This window comes from Tenrec ecaudatus, chromosome 18 (genome assembly GCF_050624435.1).
Source record: "Tenrec ecaudatus isolate mTenEca1 chromosome 18, mTenEca1.hap1, whole genome shotgun sequence".
Lineage (NCBI taxonomy): Eukaryota > Metazoa > Chordata > Mammalia > Afrosoricida > Tenrecidae > Tenrec > Tenrec ecaudatus.
The window spans coordinates 2,219,135-2,227,202 of NC_134547.1; positions in this window are offsets into that span (position 1 = coordinate 2,219,135).

Genomic DNA, 8,068 nt, shown 5'->3' on the forward strand with positions numbered 1-8,068 from the left:
CATGAGATATGGGCAGATTGCAGTATGGTCGCCAATTTCCCAGAAGGGCGCCCTCACTAAGCATCCACAAAGGCCAAGCCAAAGCTGAACTAGTCATGATGACTCTGCTTCATACATCCCAGACCGTCTTTTCCGCCACACCCTTTGGGCCAAGCAAACCCCCAAAACCAGCCGAGCTCAAGGGCAGACGACCATACAGGATATAGAAACAGTCACCTTATGAAAATGCGGTGCTTCACAGTTTCCTTTCTGGGTACAGCTGCTCACACCCCAAACCCACGGCTCTTGAGTTGATACTGGGTCATCGTTACCCTTCAGGATACGACACTATCCCGGAGGGTTTCCAGGACTTTGATAAAGAGCCTCATGCTGCAGCGGGTCAAGCACTTGGCTGCTTGGAAGGCTACTGGTTCAAAACCAGCAACTGCTCCAGGATGATGCAGGTGCTTCCAGAGAGATTTCCCATGAATCTACCGGGCAGCAGTGAGAGTGCTACGCTCACGACTCAGAATGCGGTTCAAACTCACTACCACCGAGTGGATGCCGACTCATGGTGATCCTATAGGACATGGTAGAACTGGCCCTGCGGCTTTCTGAGACTGTCACTGTGTACAGGAATAGAAAGCCCCATCTTTCTCCCAAGGAATGGCTGGTGTTTTAGAACTGCTGGATCACAGCCCAACATGTAACCATTATACCTCCAGAGCTCCTCTGAAGAATACTACACAACGATGCAAATAACCAGAGCTGCATGTAGACGTATCTCTCAAACATCGTGATGGAAAGCTTAAGTTGCAAAAAATTAATATATTTTTATGCCACCGTTAAAAGTTAAATTCCGTGCCACGTGCTGTTTGGAGGTCCTTATAAATGCAGAAGGAAGACTGAGGAAGAATCAATGAATTTGAGTTATGGTGTTGGCAAAGAATATTGATAGCACCATGCCATGGACTGCCAAAAGAAGAAATAGTCAGAATGCTCTTTAGAGTCAAGGAGACTTTTCGACATGTTGCCCGGAGAGACGAGTCCCTGGAGAAGGACATCATGCTGGGTCAAGTGGAGGGGCGGGGATAAAGAGGATGGTCCTCTATGAGATGGACTGATGCAGTGGTTGTGAACAATTGTGAGGGTGGTGCAGGATCAGGCAGTGTTTCGTTCTGTTGTACCTGAGGTCGCTAGGAATCAGAACAGGCGTGATGGCACCCAACAGCGACCACATGCGTAAAAGGAATAAAAGGGAGATGGGAACTCAACTTCAGGCCAGACTAACTGCAGAACAATGAAAGGCCACTGGACTAGGGTGGGAGCATTAGACTTGTCCATCTAAGTGGTGCCCTTTAGCTACATGTAACGTGTACCTTGTCCTAGGAGACAAAGAAATCAAAATAAAATAAAAGTAAAATGTTGGCACTAACTAGAAAATAGTAGAATTCCTGTAAGAACACTTTGTTTTATTAAACTGGCATTCCATGATGCTCACATTCCTGACATGATCACTGAAGACAAAGTGTGTGCATAAGCAAACGTGGTGAACAAAGGTGATGGTGGCTGGCTATCACAAGATATAATGTCTGGGGTCTTGAAGGCTTGAAGGAAAACAAGCAGCCATCTAGCTCGGAAACAACAAAGCCCACATGGAAGATGCACACCAGCCTCTGTGATCATGAGGTGTCGAAGGGATCAGGCATTAGGCATCAAAGAACAAAAAATTATATCCTTGTGAATGAGAGGGAGTGCAGAGTGGGGACCCAAAGCCCATCTGTAGGCAACTGGACATCCCCTTACGGAAGGGTCTTGGAGAGTAGATGAACCAGTCAGGGTGCAGTGTAGCAATGATGAAACATACAACTTTCCTCTAGTTCCTAAATGCTTCCTCCTTTCCCACTATCATGATCCCAATTCTACGTTACAAATCTGGCTAGACCAGAGGATGTACACTGGTACAGATAGGAACTGGAAACACAGGGAATCCAGGACAGATGATCCCTTCAGGACCAGTGCTGAGAGTGTCGATACCGAAAGGGTGGAGGGAAGGTGGGGTAGAAAGGGGGAACTGATGACAAGGATCTACATATAACCTCCTCCCTGGTGGACGGATAACAGAAAAGTGGGTGAAGGGAGACATTGGACTGTGTAGGACATGACAAAATAATAATAATTTATAAATTATCAAGTTTGTTATGAGGAAGGAGATGGCAGGGAGGGAGGGGGAAATGAGGAGCTGATACCAAGGGCTCAGGTAGAAAGTAAATGTTTTGAGAATGATGGCAACAAATGTGCAAATGTGCTTGACACAATGGGTGTATGTATGGATTGCAATAAGAGTTGTATGAGCCCCCAATAAAATGATTTTTTTAAAAAGACTAGAATCCTTGGGGCAGGGAATGTATGGATGTGCTTTATACAATTGATGTATGTATATGTATGGATTGTGGTAAGAGTTGTATGAGTCCCTAATAAAATGTAAAAGAAGAAAAGAGAAAAAAATGATTAGGGCAAAGACTGTACAGATGTGCTTTATACAATTGATGTATGTATATGTATGAACTGTGAAAAGAATTGTATGAGCCCCAATAAATTGTTAAAATAAAAAATTTAAAAAAAGAAAAAAAAAGACTAGAATCCCTTTTTGACTGAACTGAACTTTTCCCCTTTGGATTTGCTAGAGGACTATGTTCCCCAACATTTTTTGTTTCTCCAACAAGCCTTCCAACCAGGTGTCCATCAACAGCTACACTGAGATTCTCAACTAGATGAGAGTATGCTCACAGTAAAAACAAAAACTCACTCACTGCCATTGAGTTGATTCCAACTCATAGCAACCCTATAGGACAGGGTAAAACTGTCCCTGTGGGTTTCTGGGACTTTACAGGTTTGGAAATCCTCATTCTTCTCCAAAGAGTGGCTGGTGGTTTCAAACTACTAACCTTGCAGTTAGCAACTCAAAGAGTAACCACTATACCACCAGGGCTCATTGCTCACAGTAGGTACCTATAATCTTCATAAAGAAAGACCATCTCAGGTGACAGCAAGGATATCTTAAAAATCTGCACTTTTTCTACTTGATTGGACTGCACAGAAAAATGCAGCATTTACTAACAGAAGATTGAATGGATGGGCTCGTATAAATTGTGACCTGGAGGAAATAGAAAAACAGATTGAGAAAACCAAACTCACTGCCATTGAGTCAATACCAACTCATAGTGACCCTTTACGACAGGGTAGTACTGGCCCTGTAAGTTACGGATATAGAAAGCCTCTTCTTTCTTCAGTGCACCCACCAGTGATTTCAAACTGCGAACCCTGCAGTTAGCAGCCTGTGGCAGTTGTGTAATCTCCTGTCAACTTGAGAGAAGGGATGGAGTCTAAGCTGTCAACCAGGTTATAGCTAATCATGCCTCTGTGTGGGTATGACTTTCTCCTGAGGATTTTGGGGACTCCTGTCTTCCTATCTGGAGGTGGGACACACACTTTCCTGATGACAAGCCCCAACTGGAGCTACACTGATAGAGCCATAGTCCTGGGGCTGGAGAAGCCACATGGATACCCACACTGGGGCTGAGATGCTTCAACCACCACTGGATCCACAAGGCTTTCCACCCACTGGCCTGTGATCTTCCTGCATTCGGCATCATTGCATGTGCTGTGTGAGTCTGAAGAGGAATTTATAGACTGGTATCGGACCTATGGGCTAATATCGAACTTATGGACTTGATCTAGACTGGACTGGGATGTTTTCTTAATACACAATTACTCTTTGATGTGAAACTCTCTTGTACACACATATGAGTGTCTCTGGATTTGTTTTTCTAGTCATCCTGGGCTGACACACAGTGCATTGCAAAACCACTACAGCACCAGGATTCCTGGCTTCCCCAAGCCAAAAGACTCACCATCACTTCTCCTGATGTTGCTGAGTTCAGACTACCTCTGCTGTCCTCCATCCAGACCAATTCCTGCCATATGCACTAGGGACTAGGATTGGGCAGTTCTCCATGGGTGAGCCCAACTCTCGGGGGTGCTCAGTTCCTCCTCACACCTCTCCTGACCAAGGTTTACCCAAGGAGCCATAGTGGCACAGCAGTTAAGTGTTCAGCTGCTAACTAAAGGTGATACAAACCCACCACGGCCTGCTGGTAAGGGAGCCCTGGTGATCCATTCCCATGACGACGGTTGTTAGGTGCCGTTGAGTTGGTTGCGACTCACAGTGACCCTGTGTATGACACAGCCTGATGCTGCTCAGTCTTGGACTGTGCTCACAATCATTGTTCAGTGTGAGCCTATTGTCACCGCCTACCCTGTGCACAGCATGACCAGAGGGGCACACGCTCCTTAGAGCAATCAGCCACAGGAGGTTTCCCAGGGATAAAGCTCAGAGGGCAGTCGGGACAGGAAGAGAAGGGTGAAGGGAAAGGGTCAAGACGGGAAGGAAGAGGAAAGAGTGTTGCTATAATTGCATTCACCTAGTGCCACCCAGCAAAATGGATACGAGTTGCTGAATGGAAAACCCATCTCTTTCCCCAAGCTTAACCCAAATCACAACAGAAAACAAAGCAAAAGGAATCCCCTGGTCACGGAAGCACAGTAGAAAGTGGCTTACAACCCTGAGATGGCTGCACCCTGGACAAGGTGAAATGGAGTCGGTCAATATGGCCCGTCTAACCATAATTCCCTCTATGGTGCATTATAAGTCTAGACTCCATGATTAAGGCTAGGAACTCTATTTTAGAGGGAGTTATGTGTTACACGATTAAAAAGGGGTTTATTCTTGACCGCAGTGTAAGACTTAATAGAGTCTGCTAAGAACCAAAGTTCCTCCATGTTTGCCCCTGAACTCATACTGTAAAGGTCCGCCCCAAGGCTGAGCCTTTGCAAAGTTCCACACACACTGGACAGAACGTGCCTTTGTCAGAAACCAGTGAACCAAGGGCAGTGACGATCACGAAGGAACCAGCGAAGCACAAATGATGACAACCAAAAGTGATGACCTGGAGCGCTCGTGGTGCTGGTTGTGGCAGTTACCTAATCTCCTGTCAACTTGCGAAGGGGTGGGGTCTAGTCTGTCAATCAGGTCTCAGCTTGATGACCTTATTTGGAGGCACGATGGAGATAAATAGCTGACTGGAGGACCAGATACACACAGACACTGCTTGTCTTCATGCTGACAAGCCACATGGAGGCCCCTGTGGAACCAGAGCCCTGGAACTGGAGGAGCCACGTGTGGAGGCCTCTGTGGAACCAGAGCCCTGGAACTGGAGAAGCCACGTGGAGATCCACGCCAGCACTGAGAAGTTTCCACCACCACTGGATCTATAAGACTTTCCACCTACTGGCCTGTGATCTTCCTGCATTCAGCGTCATTGCATCTGTTTTGTGAGTCTGAAGAGGAATTTATAGACTGATATCAGACATATGGGCTAATATTGGACTTATGGATTTGATCTGGACTCAGCTGGGATGTTTTCTTAATATACATTTACTCTTTTATATAAAGCTCTTTCTTACACACGAGTGTCTATGAATTTGTGTCTCTAGTCAGACTAACACACTGGTTGATTAAGCAGACCTCAGCAAGTATTTCCCGCCCCAGAGGGGCCAAGCCCATTCCTCACCTCTGTAACGTACATAAGGGTACTAGTTCCTGAGCTCGGGGCTGATGCCTGTTACAACCTCGGCCCGAGCTGACGCACTGTCCTGCCCCAGCCCATCTGCATTCAGGCGAGAAACGCACTTTGCTGTTTGCAACTCCCCTGCCCTCGTGACTGAATGGAGTCTCTCCTCTCGACCTTACACGTAGGAGAGGGTGAGTGGGGGACACTGAGGACCAGGAAGAGAGTGTGTGGGGACAAATTCTTTATTCTCATGATTAATAAGCCTGGAAGGCTAGGATTCTGGGTGGAGGGAGGCCTTCACATTTGTGAGTTGGAGATGTGTCCCAGTCACGTTCTCCTAATTAAAAACAACCCCCCCAATATCCTCCCATTATCGTGCTTAGTTACCATCCGACCTACAGCTTTCTCTGTAGGAGCAGACACGTTGCTATTGCTCTCTCTGTTCAGGAGATAGTTACTCCCTTTACCTGGCCCCAGCACGGGTCTTAGGTTACTCCCTCAATAAATTCAGGGACTTCTAGGGTTAAGATACATAGGTAGGTTGGGAGCGGGGGTGGTGCTCGCATGCCCAAGAATATATAAGTTGGTGAAAGAATACACTCTTTCTGGTTCCTGCTGCGTTGGAACAGGTGTGCCCTTGCGTGCTTTGTCTGATGTCTGTTTCATTATTCCTCTCAATTACACAATCATCCCCCAGGACCCATCCTGGTGTGGACTGGCTCCTCCAGGTGTGAACCAAGTCACACTCCTGGGAGGCAAGACTTTAAGACTGCTTTCTTAGAGGGTGTGACTTAGGGCACCATCCTTGGTTTTCCTGGGTGGGTGGAGTCTGCTGAAAGACAAAACCATCACCTCCATGAAAGCCACTTCTCATTGTGTAAGAACCATCTGGGACAGAGAGAAATCCCAGGACCACTGGAAGAGCAGGGGTAAATCAGTGACTGAAGCAGCAGATATTCCCATAACAGATGGGTCAGCGACTGTGGCATGGAGGCTCAGGGGCGCCTTGCTGAGACGATGGGACATCTTCTCCTCATCTGGCCCATTATGATGGGACTGTGAGACAGAGCAACAGGCAGGCTGGCTTCCTGGCCGTGGAGGCAAAGGCCCAAAGTGCCACGTAGCTGAGAGACTAAGGACCAGAGAGAGACTTGGCCGCTGGCTGAGAAGAGGTGTTGCTGTGGACCAATAACCATAACCTTACTGTTTGCTGGCCTTGACTCATGGTGAGCTGTCGACTTCCCTAATAAGGCCGCATTCACTGTGAGTGCTGCCTGTGAGTGCTGAGTGGCCATTGCAAGGCATGACTAAACCCAGCATCGGAGTAGAATTGCGTGGTGTTAGAGTTGGTAAAGAAGGATGCAGGGTGAAGACATGTCTGACCATTGACTTGTGGCAACAGGGAAGCCAGAGCAGGTGAGATACAGACCAACAAGAATCTGGAAAATAAGGCAGCAAGAAGTGGTTGAGGTGGATCAGGAATTCCTTTTGACATCCCCTACTATGCCACCAGTGCTCCACACTGAGCCAGCGTCCATAAAATCCCCCTAGAAACCCCTGTCCGCCGTCTATTCGATATTAGGAAGGGCAATTCGGTACTATCTAATAAAGGCATACTTTGTGATACAAGGATCCCAGGTGGTGCAGAGGATTAAGCACAGAGGATGGAGAACGGCAGGGTCAGTGGTTCCAATCCACTAGGTGCCCCAAGGGACTAAGAGGAGGCAGCTTATGCCTGTAAAGACCTAAATAGTCACAGAAACTCTGTAGATCACTTCTACTGTCCATTTGTGTGAGCCCCAGAAGCATCCCTGGTGGTGTAGTGGATCGCCGAGTACGAGATCAGCAGCTTGAAACTAGTAGCCACTCTGTGGGAGAAAGATGAGTAAAGATTTATAGTCTCAGAAACTGGGGGGCGGGGGGGGGGAGCAGGTCTGGTCGGGCCTGTAGGGTGGCTGTGAGCTGAAAATTGCCTCCACAGCAGTGGGTCTGGTTTGGGTCTTGCGTCCTGGTGGGGCTGTCAGGAAAAGGTTGGAGCGTTAAGCTCACCATTGGTTCAAACCCACCAGCCACTCCATCCAGAAAGATGAGCTTATCTGCTCCCATCAAGATGTAGTCTCCAAAACCCTATCTTGGGGTCACTACAAATCACCTCCACAGCAGAGGGTGGGTTTTGATACTATGGTTTGTTTATCTTCCGAAAAGAAACAAAGGGTAAGCCCTTTTCAAAGTGTGTGCCATTCTACTGAGGTGAGATGGAGGCAAATGGGATAAGAACAATGCGTGATTGTGAACTGGGCATGATTTTGCACCTCAACTTTCAGGTGTGTTGGCATCCATTTGGAACCCACCTCTCTGGCAAGCTGACAAATTAACGTGTGTGTGTGTGAGCTCATGTTCTGTCTGCTCATCTACTTGCCCCCAGGGCTGTGGTTTTACGGATGTGATGTGATAAC